The sequence below is a fragment of the Rhinolophus ferrumequinum genome, chromosome X (genome assembly GCF_004115265.2).
Source record: "Rhinolophus ferrumequinum isolate MPI-CBG mRhiFer1 chromosome X, mRhiFer1_v1.p, whole genome shotgun sequence".
Classification (NCBI taxonomy): Eukaryota; Metazoa; Chordata; class Mammalia; order Chiroptera; family Rhinolophidae; genus Rhinolophus; species Rhinolophus ferrumequinum.
Window position 1 is genome coordinate 32,906,055 of NC_046284.1, and position 17,265 is coordinate 32,923,319.

The following is a 17,265-nucleotide window of genomic DNA, read 5'->3' on the forward strand; positions in this document are numbered from 1 at the left end:
GGCTTATTGGGGGAGAGATTTTGAATCCAATAAGCATCTGAGGATCCAAAATTTTTGTTGTTTCTAGGCTCATTGTTGGCAGATTTATGGGTGGTCTGGAGTGGGAGAAGGAGTAGTTGAGCTATTCTCTGTCCCGGTTGTATAGAAATGAGAGAGGAAGTGGAGGAGGCTACAATCTGTATTTCTCCCATAAAATCATTATCTATAACACCAGGGTAAATATATAGGCCTTGTAGGCTCGAACTACCTCTTCCGATTATTAGACCAAAAGTGTTTGGTGGTAGGGGTCCGGTGACACCCGTAGGTAGTATCTGAGGTCCCATGTCAGGAGTTAATATTGATTTGGAGGAGGGACTGAGGTCCAGTCCTGCACTGCTGGGGGTTGCTCGGAGGAGACTTGAGACAGGGCAAAGTTTTGTTGTGGATGAGCAAACCGAGTCGCCCCAAGGTTTGGATTCTCTGTAGGGGCCTGGGGCTGGCCCCTCAGGAAGTTTCCCTGCTGGTGCAGGAGAGGATTGCCGTGGGCATCTATTTTTGATCTACATTGATTGGCCCAATGTTTGCCTCTCTTGCATCTGGGAAATAATCGCGGGGGCAATATGGGTGTGGGAGTGGGTTGGCCTAATGATGTCTGGCGAGGTGTTGGGCATTGTTTGGCGAAATGTCCAGGCTGGCCACATGAAAAACAATTGTTTTTGCCTTTAGATGGATTAAATAATGAATCTTTTAAAGCTGCTCCGATAGCGAGGCCCATTTGGTGACCAGGACCAATATCAGTGCATAGGCGAATGTAATCAGAGAGTGAACCCTTTTTTCTAGGGCGGATGGCTGCCTGACAGGCAGAATTGGCATTTTCAAAAGCTAATTGTTTGAAAAAATCACTATCAGTTTCTGTGCTACCAAGGAGTCTTTCAGTGGCATTGGTTAGGCGACTGATGAAGTCAGCATAAGGTTCATCTGGCCTCTGTCTAATACTAGTGAGTTGAGTTGTGGCCGGCCCCTTAGGGAGAAGTTTTTTCCATGCCTTAGTAGCGGCAAGGTGAATTTGAGAAAAAAGGCCAGATGGATATTGTAGTTGAGCTTCATTTGTATCGTAGGGCTTAAAGCCCCTGAGCTTATCATAGGTCCAATCAGTGCACTCGCCTCCCGCTTCTGCGTTGCGGCGTGCAGTTTCTTTACAGGCCTCAGAAAACTCAGATTTCCAGAGAACATAATCGCCCCCTGATAGGGTGGCATGGGCCAAATAGTGCCAATCGTGGGTGGTTAACCAGAGATCATCTAGGGATTGTAAAATTGAGAGTGTAAAGGGGGCCGTGGGGCCATATTCGTCCACCGCTTTTTTGAGTTCTTTTGTAGTTTTTAAGTCAAGGCGTTTATAGTGTCTGGCGGGTTCTTTATTGTCTCTGTCGGGGTCTTCATCACTATCTGCACTGCCTCCTTCAGTTTTTATTGGGGGGAATTCAATAACAGGGAAAAGATTAAGAGGGGGTTTTTTATTTGAGATGGGAAATTTTTTTTGTAGGATTTATGGAAAGAGGGGGAGTTTTTTGAGTAGCAGCAGAGGAGAGTTGTAAATCTAACTGTTGAAGTTGTTTAAGGAGAGTTAGATGTTGTTTTTTGAGTTGAACGGTTCTTTGTAATTGTTGGACTTGGTGGGAGAGGAGAGTTTGATCAGGATCGTGGATAGGAGCTAAAGGCATTTGGGGATTATAGGGAGGGGGCAATTGATTAGAGGCCAGAAACTGCCAGTCAGGATTATGATATTTAGCGGCAGCTTCCTCTAAATCAGCCTCGTCCTCAGGGCTTAACTGATCGTCCTCAGGTGGGCTAGAATTTACATTAAGATCAGGACAATTAGGTGGTAGGGGAGGATATAAGGGCTTACTAGGATCTTTTTTGGTGGTCTCAGGATCTTCAGGAGGCATTGAAATAGAAATAGAATCTGAATCGTGGGAGGACTTAGAAGAGGGGTCCTGTAAGGAGGAGGAGGGGCGGGAAGCGTTTTGTAAAAATGTGTTTCCTTCTTGTAACACTCGGTCGATGTCAGGGGTGTAGCGATCTACCATAAGTAGCTCATTAATGCAATTCCAATAAGTGAAAGCAGTGATGGGGATTTTTTCAGGGCCAAAAGTTTTATAAAAGTCATTAAGGGCATCTCCAACCCTTTTCCATCTTTTGTGGTCTATGGTTCCTTCCTGAGGGAGCCAAGGGCAAACATCTTTTAAGAAATTAAAAAAGATAACTAAATCTTTTTTCTTGACTTTAACTCTCCTTATTTGTAAGGACTCTTTTAGTCCTGAGATAAACTTGTCATGAACACTAGCCTCTTGTCCCATTATGATAAGGAATAAAGACTCTCCTCACGTAGGCAGTCGGTTGGTACAATCCGCCAACACGGACCCAAACGAGACGACACGGATGGTAACGACCCGCAGACGAATGTCTTTTGGGACTCACCCAGCCGGAGCGACGGGGGTGTTGGGGTGAGAGGAGAAAAAGCCCTTATGTGAGCAATTGGTTGGTATAATCCGCCAACACGGATCCCGAGAGGCGACGCGGCTGGTAACGACCCTCAGGCGAAAGCCAGTCGGGACTCAACCGGTCGGGAAATCCTCTGGGTGGACGATTGGAGCTCAAAGTAAGCAGGCAAAATCTCGCTCAAACGGTCCCAAACACCTAGAAAACTGTCTCGTTGGTGAATGACTAAAACCCAAAGTGAGCTGAGAGCAGATAAAAAGGGAGACTGGGACAACAGGTTAGGGGAACCCTAGTCTAAGTGTCTGAGGGGAAGCCTGTAGACTATACATAAGTCTAGAACACAAATATATGTCCCATTTTTTGAAGGAGTCGTCCACTTACCTGTACAGATCTCCCACAAGTTGGGTAGTCTTATGGTGATCAAAGAAGAAATATGCTGCAGCTCCTTAGACCGGACGAACTCAGGCGTCTCGTCTTCTAGGAGACTTCAGGCCCCACGTTGGGCGCCAGTTGTCCCGACCCGCGGGACACTACACGAGGGACCCCGAAATACCTAGAAGGGAGGAAAATGGGAGACACAAAGACCGGAGACAAGACAGGAGTTCTGATCAAGTCTCTCTTTATTGCAGCTCAATCATGGGTTATATACATTTTTGTGCTGGGTGGAGGGGCATTAACATAAGCAGGGTTGCCGCAGGCTGATGGTCTTAAGCCCTCTGGACATACCCTACAGAATGTGAGTGTTATCTAAAGACCCAAGTAACTTCCTCTATCTCATGCTTCTCAGTCATGTGATGGTGCCTTACAGGCACCCGCCCACTACAAGTCATAAAAAGGCATGATGTATTGATACAAACTACAACATAAATGAACTTTGAAAACAGTTTGCTAAGGAAAGAAGCCAGACACAAAAGGTCACATATTGTATGATTCCGTTTACGTGAAGCTTACAGAATAGGTATATCTATAGACAGTAAGTAGATTAGTAGTTGCCGGAGGCTGGGAGGTGGGGTGGAAAAGGTGAGTGGGGAATGACTGCTTAATAGTTATAGGGTTTTCTTTGAGGGTGATCAAATCTTCTGGAATTAGATAGTTGTGATGCTTACACAATATTGTGAATGCACTAAATGCCACCAAATTGTACACTTTAAAATGATGAATGGAGAGACAGTGCCAGGGCAAGCGTGAGTTGGACGGGCACTTGGCAACTCTGTGCTCGCTGAGGAAAAATAATTAAACATGGGCAAAGGAGACCCTAAGAAGCCGAGAGGCAAAATGTCATCATATGCATTCTTTGTGCAAACTTGCCGGGAGGAGCACAAGAAGAAGCACCCAGATGCTTCAGTCAACTTCTCAGAGTTTTCTAAGAAGTGCTCAAAGAGGTGGAAGATCATGTGTACTAAAGAAAAAGGAAAATTTAAAGACATGGCAAAGGCGGACAAGGCCTGTTATGAAAGAGAAATGAAAACTTATATCCCTCCTAAAGGAGAAACAAAAAAAGAAAGTCAGGGGGTTGCCAGTTAGCTCAGTTGGTTAGAGCATGCTGATGGTAGCACCAAGTTTGCTGGTTCAATCGCCACATGGGCCACTGAGCTGTGCCCTACTTTAAAAAAAAAAAAAAAAAGTTCAAGAATCCCAATACTCCCAAGAGGCCTTCTTTGGCCTTTTTCTTGGTTGTTCTGAGTATCGCCCAAAAATCAAAGGAGAGCATCCATTGGTGATGTTGCAAAGAAGCTGGGAAAGATGTGGAATAACACTGCTGCAGATGATAAGCAGCTTTATGAGAAGAAGGCTGCTAAGCTGAAGGAAAAATATGAAAAGATATTGTTGCATAATGAGCTAAAGGAAAGTCTGATGTAGCAAAAAAGGGAGTTGTCAAGGCTGAAAAGAGCAAGAAAAAGAAGGAAGAGGAGGAAGACGAGGAAGATGAAGACGATGAAGAAGAAGATGTAACTTTACTAACAATTGTCACCCCAATAAACTTTAATAAATAAATAAATAAATAAAAAGATGATGATGAATAAGTTGGTTCTAGCACAGTATTTTGTTTCTTGTCTGTAAAGCATTTAACCCCCCGGTATACAACTCATTCCATTTAAAGAAAAAAATTGAAATGTAAGGCTGTGTAAGATTTGTTTTTAAACTGTACAGTGTCTTTTTTTTGTATAGTTAGCACACTACCAAATGTGTCTTTAGATAGCCCTGTCCTGGTGGTATTTTCAATAGCCACTAACCTTGCCTGGTACAGTATAGGGGTTGTAAATTGGCATGGAAATTTAAAGCCGGTCCTTGTTGGTGCACAGTACAAATTAGTTATACATAGGGATGGTAGCTTTTTCATCTTCAGTTGTCTCTAATTCAGCTTATACAAAATAATTGTTGTTCTGTTAACTAAATACCATTCTGTAATTGCAAAAAAAAAAAAATTCAGCTGTTTTGTTGACATTCTGAATGCTTCTAAGTAAATACAATTTTTTCATTAGTAAAAAAAAATGATGAATGGTTAATTTGATGTTGTATGAATCTTACCTCAATCAAAAGAATAATTTTTTTTAATCCTGCTTCTGAAATGTGGTTGTGCCTGCCTCCTGTGACCCTTCTACGCATGTTGTGGTCAAAGCCTTTTAAATGACAGATTTCTGGGGCATTATCAAGCTTACAGAATAGGTTGCATGAATTGTTTTTGTCACTGTTATTAATGAATGTTCATTTAATAGAGTTAATGTGTATGACAAAATTTAGTCCAAGACTTGCTCTCATTATAACCTCATAGGGAGATTGTGAAAAAGTAAATAACCCTTATCCATCTCAAACTCCAACTTCTTTGATGGCCACCATTATCTCCAAATAAATAAACATAGATAAAATCAAATTGACTAAGACCAGTTTACAATATATGGTAAGTGTTCAAAGGATGTTAATTATTATTATATTTCAAAATTAATTTAATTATGACTTTAAGACCAGCAAGAACAGTGGAAAGGGAGGGGAGTGATTTCCTTATAGTATAAATAAAAGAATCTCCAAATAAACCACATATGTATGACCAGACAAAGTAAAATCGTATGAGTACAGGTTTCCAAAGTCCACTACCACCACCACCACCACACATTCAGAACTACAAACACTGCAAGGAGAAGCATTGGGAAGCCATTAAATACATTTAGACAATAATATAAATTTTATGCTTAATCACAAAAGCAAATTTACCAACTGCCAGTGGTTAAAGAATGTTCCCTTGAAGCCAGATTTTGTTTAAATTCCATTTAAAATAATACATTCTTACATTTATTAAGACTTTTCACTTTCCTAAGTGTGCTCACATAGCTAATCAAGTTATTCTCTCCACATCAACGTGAGATAGGGCAAGCATTATTCCTATTTTACAGACGAGGAAGCTGAAGCACAATGAAGGAGTAACTTGGCTAAAGGAGCACACAGACTCAGGTCTTCTAATTCTCTGCCCAAACTTTGTTTCTACTCAATTTCCAGTTATATAGATTCAGGTTCAAATAGATTCCAGGCAAGGAGAATACCACAATTGACATAAAAAGCAAAACAATTAACAAAAGAAACTAAAACCATGTGATTCCACAGAGCAAAATACATGATACATTTTTCTCCAAGAAAGAGTCACATTTTTTTTCAATTTTTTAAAATCTTTTATTTATTTTTAAGTGTGTTTTTCCAGGACCTGTCAGCTCCAAGTCAAGTAGTTGTTTCAATCTAGTTGTGGAGGGTGCAGCTCACAGTGGCCCATGTGGGGGATCGAACCAGAAACCTTGTTGTTAAGAGCACCATGCTCTAACCAACTGAGATAACCAGCCGCCCCAAGTCACACTTTTCTTTATTCTTGCTGGTAATATCACCTTTTGACAACTTTGGTAACACTTAGATGCAACAGTCAAATAGAGCTTCAAATGAGAAAAACATGACCACACACCATAAATCATCCCACCCTACCAGAAGCCAAAGCCACTGATGAACAGGCCACTGAATGCAAGCTCAGAGTCACAGCAAATCAGGCTTCCAGCTTGCCCCAAGAATGGAAGAAACAGAAACTAGGATGGAGATTCTTCCATCCAAATAAGATCGCCTGAAACACAATGCCAGGAACCAAGTATGGAAGCTACTGACTACAAGGGAGGTAACAAAAAAGAACTAACTCTGCATGGGCGTTCCATCCCCTTAAGCTGTAGACAGTTCTTTCCTCCCATCTACTATAGTACTTTTTTTCATTTGTGCTACTTGATACTTACAGAATTGACAAGCATCTGTGGAATACCTTCTACACTGGCTTAGCATACAATAGGAGAATTTGGGAGGACACAGGAGAGAACTGATAAGCAGAGTTGACCCTTGAAGAACACAGGTTTGAACTGCACAGGTCCACTTTTACACTAATCTTTTTCAATATACAGTCAGCTCTCCCTATCCCTGAGTTTTGCACGCACAGATTCAACCAACTGTTGATGGAAAAGAGTATTTTGATTGTGTTTGGAATCCACAGATGCTGAGGGCCAACTTATGTTATACTCCAATTTTTCAAGCACAGGGGGTTGAATAAGCCACGTTATTCAAGGATCAACTATACAGTGCCTGCCCTTAAAAGTGCTGTACTATCAAGTTGGGTAGAATACATACTTATATCTATGAAACAATGAGGACAGGGTACAGGGCATTAGACAATAAAAGGCTAAGTTATATAGTAAAGAGTAAGGCAATATAAGAGGTCAGAAAAGAGGCAGGGAGAAAAGGAAATAATTTAATACTAATAATAACCCTCTGAGGTAGAAACTAGTATTATTGCCATTTTACAGATGAGGAAACTGAAACTCAGAAAGGTTATGCAAATTGCCAAGGAAACATAAGTAGTAAGTGGTAGAGTTAGGAGTTCAACCAAGAAATGTCTGACTCCAAGAGGCTTGAACCAGGCCTTAAAAGATGGGAAGGACTTGAAATTTGAAGTGAAGTGCCTTGAAAATAGGTAGGAACTTGGTAACCACCAAAAGGCATTGTGCAAAGTTATGTAATAGAGGCAGTATCTTAGGAATGAATGAGTCTATAGTGATATGCAGAATGACCCAAAAGAGTGAAAGACAAATCAGGATACCAGCTAGGTAGCTGATACAGAATACAATCATGCAATGCTGTAGGGTAGCCTAAACCAGGATAGATGGGGACATAGTGGAGTAGAATTAAAATATCTCAGGGAGAGAAAACAGGGTGAGATGACTTTTAAAATACGGATAAAAAGAGCGATAAGAAAAGATTCCAAGAATTTTAGCCTGAAATACCCTGAAGATGCTGGTAGCACATGATGGAAATAATGTCATCAGGAGGAGAAGCAGGCTGGAACACTTGGTTTGGAACAAATTGAGATTGAGATTTGGACGAAAAAATCCAAGGAGAAATGCCAAGGAGACAGTTGAAGAAATAGGTCAGGAGCTCAGATGAGGTCAAAGACAGAAATATCAGTCTCCATACAGAAGTGCTGGTTGAATCATGAATGTTGATTAGTTACTGTGGCAGACATTGTGGTTTGCCTACCAAGAAGCAATTCCTCATTTCTTCCTTGCTTACAGAATCCCAATTTTGCCTTATAGCAGACACTCATGTTCTTAAGGGAGTACGGGAGCTCTTCTGCTCCAGAGGGGAAAATTAGAGGGAATGGTCTAGGCCAGCGGTTCTCAACCTTGGTTGCACAGGTTAATCGCCTGGGGAACTTTACAAATGTTGGCTCCCTGGAAGAGGACCTGAACAGACACTTCTCCCAAGAAGACATATAATACAAACATGGAAATGAAGAAAAGGCTATTGAGATTTGGTGAGAAAGAAGAGATGCCTGAGATCCTCTAGAATGTGTTTTTCCAAGCAGACCCAAAACTTCATGAGAAAATTTTCTCAACAATCTAACTTACTTGTCCTCTGCAATGGAATCTTCAGCATAACCAGTGCCTAAGAAATTACTATTCTTCGTCAATGCAGCAGGGTATAATGGAATCTCAATAACTCCATCTCCATCTTGGTTCCTGGTGACATCATCAGCTTTGGGGATTCCATACTCAACAGAGACTAGATCAAAGTCAAGAGCTATTACTGTCATCATAAAATACAGTAAAATATCCTTAGAGGAAAAAAAATCTAATTTTCTCTGCTGGAAAATGAAGAACTTTGGGTGTCAATTTCTTCAAGCACAGCACAGCACCTGTCACAAATACATCAGGTGGCAGAAAAAGGTCACCTACTTGAAGCCTTACTTTCTTGCTCACAAGTGGAAGGGGGTTTCCCAGGATGGTAACACTCTCATTTAAGACATTCTGGAGTCCTAATTTCCATTTCAAATGAAGGTTATCTCTACTTTCCATTAAACAAGTGACTTTAACGCATTGCCATGGAATTCTGCATGACTTTGGTCTCAGAATGGTATGTTTCTGGGAAGTTGTCTTGGGGGAAAGTCCCCTTTTTCAATGCACAAACCCTTCCTCTTTTTCCATCCAAGAACTTTTGCCACTACCCCACAAGTAGAGAGCATTATATCTTATAGGTAATAAGTACCCTCCGAGAATTCTGTGAGATCTGTAGTGGCCCATTCTAACCTCTAAAGAGCTGAGAGATGTCAAGAACTCCCCAAATCCAATGAAGTTTGACCTTAGCATAGTCACAAAAGTGTAGGATTGTATTAGCATAATTAATACCATAGCCAGTGTTTACCATCATTCCCTGTGGTAGGTAAAATAATGATGCCCCCACCCAAAGATATCCACATGCTAATCCCCAAACCTATGAACATGTTGCATTATACGGACTTTGCAGATATGATTAAGTTAAATATCTTGAGATGAAAAGATTACCCTGAACTACCTGGATGGGTCCAATGTAATCACAAGAGTTCTTATAAGAGTGAGGCAAGAGTGTCAGAGTCAGAAGAAGATGTGATGACAGTGTGGAGGGGAGGAGAGGAAGAAGGAGATGGATTTAAAAATGCTATGCTGATTTTAAAAGGCTTTGAAGATGGAGAAGGAATGTGGGTTGCCTCTAGAAGCTGGAGAAAATAAGGAAATAAATTCTCCCCTAGAGCCTCCAGAAGGAACACAACCCTGCTGATACCTTGATTTTAAGACCGCTGAACTACAGAACTGTAAAATAATACATTTTGCTGTTTTAAGCCACTAAGTATGCTAATTCGTTATGGTAACAATAGGAAACTAATACACTTGCCATCATGACTTCTTTTGAAAACTACAACTAAGTTGTCAAATAAATTTGCGGTCTCTAGCTTTCTCTTGGAAATTCACAGTACTCATTGGTTCACTAAAGTCCCTGAGAAGTCCAATGGAAAAGAAATCTATTTAAGTGTAACTCCGTGTTGACCATGGAAAAAAAAATTTAGCTACAACCATCAATTATCATCATGCAGAACAATTTTCCTTTCTCAGAACACTGGTTTCAGGTAATACTGCTGATAACTCATTGCATGTTAATTTGACTGAAGCTGAAGATAGATGTGTTAACCAAAGGAGAGGTTAGTGGGGAGATCTAGAAGGTGGTGAGTCAAAGAACAAGAAACTCTCAATGTTCTTTTTGCTCAGCTGTGCAATAAAGCTCATTCTCACATACAAATATATAAGTATTTAGTCTCTGCTCTCTGATGCATCACCAGAGTGGGGCTATCACAGGTGGATGGCATATGATATTGAGATAATCCAAGGAGTTACCCTAGTTCTTATTCCTTGTTCCCCAAACAACCCTCTGCTATCATTAAGCTTCCTTCAAGTCTGGCCTGACTGGCTGACATGCAAACTGCAGTCTGATTAGCAATTATCTGTATCCCTGAAAATGAGTATATTGGATTTCTGACTTTGTATCTCTACCTCTTGTGATTTAGATTTGGTTAGCATGAGTCCATCTCCAGGAGATTACTGGCCTCTAAGTATCTCTGACAAAATTCAGTTTCTGGGCCTAACTAGTACCCTATAAGGTCCTGCTTAAATTACCAGACAGAGCAACTTTCTTAATGACACCTCCACCCAGCCTCACTCCTCTAATTGCCACAATCCATTTTGGGGGCAATTCCTTTGTTCATAACAGCTCTGTCACCATGTCTAGGAAAAGCTCATTGAAAGTGCACTCAATTGACTTGAGTTTACCTGCAGGACAAAGTTCAGCAGTAGTGGATATGAGCAGGAAAGGGCTACAGGGGCAGAGAACAAGGGGAGAACTTGGGATAGATAGGCAATCCTCCTTCTGCACCAATGCAATGAGTTTAAATGACACTACCACATCCATTTCCTGTACTGGTAGAGGGAGAAAGTCAGAGCAGAGATGACAAGTAGTACCATGTACCAATTCTGATCACTTCACAAAAGCCAAGTGGAATGCTGAATTAAGGTGTTGTAGACAGCTACTATAATATCTTCCCAATACTTCATTTCAAGGACTTTTCCTTTCCCTTCCTCTATCCACATGGTATCAGTGGGAACTGCATGATCCTAAAATGTGATGTGCAGCCCTTTGTCCATGGTTTTGTAAATCCCTCTTTTATGAGTCACATTTAATTAGCAAAAGTTGATCCCCAAGAGATTGAGTCCAGGGTTGAACACCTAACCCAAAATAAGCTAATAAATTTCTTCTAAGGGGATTTTTGAATTAAGAGAGAGATCAGTTTCTCTCTCTAGATGGTCAGATCCATAACATGTAAAACTTGTGTGGTACTAATCACCATATTTTCCTACATTTGGACTGGAAAGAGAAAGCTGGTCTAATGTAAGAGAGAAGAATGAAACTGATACAAAGAGGTGCAGAAGCAAGTGGTAGAGAGAGAAAGCAAATAGTATTTATCCCATGGTTCCAGTTTACTTCTAAAGATAACTTATATATAGGAACTTGGGTTCTGTAAGACACCCCCAATTCCATACTAACAAAAAAATCTTTTTGGTTAATCTGTAAAATTGGGATTATAACTCTACCTTCTATGGTTGATTTAAGAGTGTAAATTTATAAATTTTTAAAGACTTTAGAACCCTGCCTGGCATATAGTAAGTGCTAGATAAAGATTTATTTAAAAGTTTTTCTATAACCTCCAACCAAGCACACCCTAACTAATAACAGAAGGATGAAAAAGATATGTGCAGGCTTAATGGGAAAGAAAGCTGTGATCAAATAACAGTGTTTGCTATTAAGAATAGAAGGGGGAGGCAACAACATAGAGATAGATAGATAGATAGATAGATAGATAGATAGATAGATAGATAGATAGATAGATATAGACATATATCATATGCAAGAAGTACATCCCATTTCACCAACTCAGGACATAAATTTTAAACATTTCTTTTAATGTTCAAATTATTATGAATGAGTTTTTATATGCCCATATTGTCAGGAAGTTCGGCCTTCATCTTGGGGTCCTTAGAACAGGATATCAGATACACTCCCTGAGAGCACTATACAACCTTGACTGATGGGCTAGATTATGGCCCACAAGGATGATGGGACATGATTGCCCCAGACAAATGTTTCAAGATAAAGTAGGCCGTAGCTCTTCCAGTGCTTTCCTACACATGGATCTTTGCTTAGTTTAAAATTGCCCCCCAGGAGGAGCTGTGTTGAGGCAGATTCTGGCATAAGCAGCTTCAAAGACTTGGCAGAAATGTCTCCCAATCCCCCTTGCACCACAGGATCCCCAGTGCAGAGGCCAGCCACCTTGTCCAATCCTCTTTTACTATCATAGTGCTTTTTATCTCAGGAGATTTGTTGCCCTTTTCTGACTCCTGTAATGGGCCAAGACCATCCTAATCCATCCCAACGTGTTATAATAACTTTGGACCTCAAATACAGAGGGTGCCAAAACATGTATTGTGGGGACAGAGCCAGGAGTGCAGTTTCCAGGCTCTCGGCCTCACGGGGAAAGGTACTCGCTCAGGTAGTAAATGGCCATCAACTGTGATTGGATGGCCATCAGCTGTGGCTAGCTGGCCATCAGTTGTAACCATTGAGGTTTGGCCACTAATATAATTGTTGTGGCTACGCTAGCAGCAAAAATGGGGGCTAGCAAGAAGACGGTGGCTGAGCTAGCAAGCACGGATTGCAGTTAGCAGGGTGGATTGCAGCTAGCAAATGAGGTTGGTTGGCAGAGAGAAGCGGACGGCAGGTTGCGGATAGTGTGGCTCCTGTTCCTGTGTCTCCAACACAGCCACCAGCGAGAATATAGTAGTATGACTCCCCTATCTATGGCTCCGTGGGTGTTCCTTTTTGACCTCACCATGTCCTGCGTTCTTATGCGGGGAGCGGGACCAGAGACCCCGCATGCCACACCGCGTGACATGTATACACATTTTAAGAAAGGAAAACTGTATTAAAATTGTAATATTTAATATATGCTGACAACGAAAGATGAATACAAGTCATGTTTGACTTCTGCAATTACAAGAGGTGCTCAAAGTGGTTACCATCAGCATCCAGACACGTTTGATTATGGCAAACTACTGCTTGAGCAATGTGTCCACTTGTATCCATTTTTTTGGCACCCCGGTAGAAAGGGTGAAGATCTCAGTCAGGAATTCTGTATCTCGGTAGTGCTCTTCTAGTTGCTAGATGAGAGGCTACCGATTCATGAATCATTTAATAAAGCCAATTATATCTTCAAAAAAAAGAAAAAGAAAAAGAAAATTGGTATTTCAATTTCAGTCTCAAATAGAAGTCCTGGCACTCCTTATGCAAATTGCCCCCATTCCCTCCTGACAACTATCAGTATCCTTTGTCAGTGGGCATGTAGTGCTTTATATTTTTGTAACGAAATGGTTATTTTGGCGGCTTGCACAGGAGAACGGAAGAGAGCCTCAAAGGAACTCAACATCTTCACTAAAAACTTCCAGTAACTTCCAAATGGCAGCTTCCTTGCTTAGGAAATAAATTGAGTCCCACTTCACTGGGACCCTGGCCCCAACAGGTAAGTTTGCCATCCCTTAATTAGACAATGTGTTGTGCGGGAGACTCTGCTTGCTGCACCATTTGTCGTGCGGGGTGGCATGCAGGGTCTCAGCTCCCGCTCCCCACATAAGAATGCAGGACATGGTGAGGCCAAAAAGGAACACCCACGGAGCCATAGATAGGGGCGTCATACCACTGTAGTCTCGCTGGCGGCTGGGTCGTAGGCACAGGAAGCAGGAGCCACAGGATCTGTAACCTGACGTCCATTTGCTCTGCCAACCAACCTCACTTGCTAGCTGCAATCCGCTGCGCTAACTGTAATCCGCTTGTGGGGACAGAGCCCCAGAGAGCAGTTTCCGGGCTCTCGGCCTCACGTGGAAAGGTGCTGGCTCGGGTAGCAGATGGTCGTTGGCTGTGGCTAGTTGGCAGTCAGCTGTAGCCGGTTAGCCAATTGGCCACTGATATAACTGTCACAGCTGCGCTGGTTGGGGAGTCGAGTGGAGAGGAGTCGGTCGGTTGGCAGAAAAGCGGACAGCAGGTCGCTCGTCGGGTGACTCCAGCCTCCCGTGAGACTATAGTGGTATGACTCCCCTACCTATGGTTCTTTGGGTGTTCCTTTTTAGCCTAGCCACATCCTGCGTTCTTATGTGGGGAGCGGGAGCTGAGACCCTGCAGGCCATCCCGTATGACACCACTCTTGCTAGCTCAGCCACCATCTTCTTGCTAGCCCCCATTTTCTGCTAGCGTAGCCACAACAGTTATATTAGTGGCCAATGGCTCACTGGTTACAGCTGATGGCCAACTAGCCACAGCTGATAGCCATCCAATCACAGTTGATGGCCATTTACTACCTGAGCCAGCACCTTTCAACGTGAGGCCAAGAGCCTGGAAACCGCACTCCTGGCTCTGTCCCCACACAATGGTACCTGGAGGAATGGAGGGAGGTAGAGGGATTAAAGTTGATGGAGGTACAAACAGGACTGGAAGCAACAAATCCAAACCACAATTTTGCCTGTCATTAACCTAACAGAGTCCAGAGGAATTATGCCAGGGAGGCAGCTGAGGGCAGCATAGGCGAATACACACTCCTTGAAGGAACACTGCCAGGGAGACCACAGACCCTGCTGCAGGAGGTCTGCAAAGCTTTCTGCTTGTTTTACATCAACTTGGCAACAAGATGTTCATTCCCATTGGATCTATTTATTGAGGTTGTGCTAGAGCAGTACCCTGTTTCCCCAAAAATAAGACCTAGCCGATGATCAGCTCTAATGCGTCTTTGGGAGCAAAAATTGATATACGACCCGGTCTTGCTTTACTTTAATATAAGACCCGGTCTTACATTAATTTTTGCTCCAAAAGACGCATTACAGCTGATTGTCAAGCTAGGTCTTATTTTCGGGGAAACACAGTAGTTCCCAAAGTGTGCTCCCCAGACTAGCAGCAGCAGCATCTGGGAACTTGTTAGAAATGCAAATTTGGGGGCACCTCCCCAGACTTGCTGAATCAGAAACTCTGGGGTTGGGGACCAGCAGTCCGTGTCTTAATCACCTCCAGGTGATTCTGATGCACGCTGAGATGTGATAACCACTGGCCTAACTCTACTTTAATCAATAAGCTCTGTGCTTTGTGCTGGGGTGGAGGTGGGAGTGGGGTTGCCAGATAAAACAGAGAATGGCAAGTTAAATTTGAATTTCAGATGAACAACACTAATTTTAGTGTAAGTATGTCCAAAATCTTGCACGAGATATACTTACTATTCATTTATCATATATTTATAAAAGCATTTGTTGTATATCTGGAATTCAAATTAACTAGGCATTCTGTATTTTTATTTGCCAAATTGGCAACCATAAGTGGGGGACTCCAGACAGGATGATGATGGAACAAGCCCAGCCCTTGAAGGGAAACAGAATTTGTACCTCAAAATATACCATTTTGGCATAAGGATTAGTTTTGGCTGACTATTTAAGAAACAGCAGACACAGGGAATGCTCTGAAAACAGAGAAGTTACCCTTTTGTAAGAGACATTTACATTTATAAAGCAACTCTCCAATTGTAAGGGTGTCTCCTTCCCTGTACCAGGAAGACAGAAAAGATGACTAAATCACTGGAAACTCTTACCCATGTAGAAGGCAATATCTTAAATCTGAACAACAATACCCTCATTTACTGTGCTTTTCCTGATAACCTCCTATAACTTCCCCCTCCATCTTCTTTTGTCTTTAGCTGGAGATGGTATTTAAGGTGATGGCTTAGGCCATTTCAGGGTTAGTTTTCCTGGGTATCTCCATGTATACAGGAGGTATACATGTTATCAAACGTCTGGTTTTTTTCCTGTTAATATGTCTTTGTGTTAGGGGGTGCGGGAGGGGGTTCTCAGCCAAGAACCTAGAAGGGTAGAGGGAAAATTATCTTTCCCACACTCTCAAGGGTCCTCCAGATCAGTTGGGTGTGCAAAGCTTTGACATAAATCAGAGAACAGTTACAAAAAGTGCATACTTGAGAGCGTAAAACTTAAATTTCGGGAAATTCTAAGCAAGCACAGAGAGTGGGGCGAGTGGTGACATAGGATAAAGTGGAGAGAATTTAGTAATTGGATTTGAGTTCACAGTTCAGACTCCAGGGGTCCCAGCTGCTGTAATTTCTTGCAATAAGACCTGTATTTTTTTTCTCTCTCTGACCAAGCTCTTGCCTGTACCCACAAGACACCGTTGGGTCACCTGGGTGCACATCTTGGCACATTGATCCCATGCTAAAGCTCAGCCCCCATTTGCCAGCTCAGCGAAGCAGAAAGCTGCAAAACCCTTTGTGGCAGCTTTGAGCCTACTGCCCTTTGTGAGAGATCCACCTATTTGCCAGCTAACTTTGACCTGTTCCAATTGCTTAGATTCTGCTTTGTTTCAAGGGCCTGGCCATCAGTGGGGACCACCCAAGTCTCGGTTTTCTAAAGTGTTTGTCAAAAGCATCAGTGTGCAAACTCCTTTGTTCATAATGGTGGCATTCAAGTTGAATTGCACATGAAATTGTCTTGCTAAAGAAGCAGCTTTCTCTATATAAAAAAGGGCCAGAGAAATCGAAGGATCTAAATAGTTAAGAATTCTAAGTAGTGGAATTCCAAATTAGCATAAAATAATTTCTTGTTCAGAGCCGTGGAGTACCAGAGTAAAAGAATTCTTTTATTCCTCATTTTTGTTACAACATTTTGTTCTAAAATAGTATAATCACCATAAGACATTTCAATGTCTGAATTATAGTATATTAAGTCATAACTAATTGCATTGATTTGCATTCAGGTTTTTTTTTTTAACATCTGTGTGGTAATTATCCTAATCCAATTTGTTATGCAGAATACAATCAATGTTATGTATGTTAGTGTTTAGGGCACCCAACAGAATTTCCTGTGATAAAACAGAATGAAATACAAAGGTAGCTCAGGTGGAAAGACAGACACATCTTTTATAGTTACCGAGCTCCCTTTCTCAATCTCCAAAATTAGCTGAGAGTGGAGGGCAGTGGAGATCAAGCAAATTTTAATTAGCGTTTTAAAAGCAGACCTGAGAAAAGAAAGAGCTCACGCAGGTGAACGCTGTGCTCTCGAGAACGAGTGAGAACATGCTGTATTAAACCCTCAAGAAGAAGACTTTTTTCTAACAGGCTGCGGCTTTCAGAAGCTGCCAGAAATGAAGTCCTGACCTCGCCTGATAATGAGCCAATGAGACCGTGTTCTGCTGACATAGTGCTATTTCAGTAAGGTTTCATCTTACCTGAGAGTCGAGGTTTAGCTTTAAACCTTTTGTTTTTCTGTCCTTTTAGGAAAAAAAAAAAAAAAGCTCTGCCTAATATATCCCAGAAAG

The 17,265-nt window shown here is 41.9% G+C and overlaps 1 pseudogene; it reads left to right on the forward strand.

Moving 5' to 3' along the window:
• The first annotated feature begins 3,708 nt into the window (after window positions 1–3,708).
• Window positions 3,709–15,667, forward strand: LOC117035569 (high mobility group protein B1-like; annotated as a pseudogene).
• The last annotated feature ends 1,598 nt before the right edge of the window (window positions 15,668–17,265 follow it).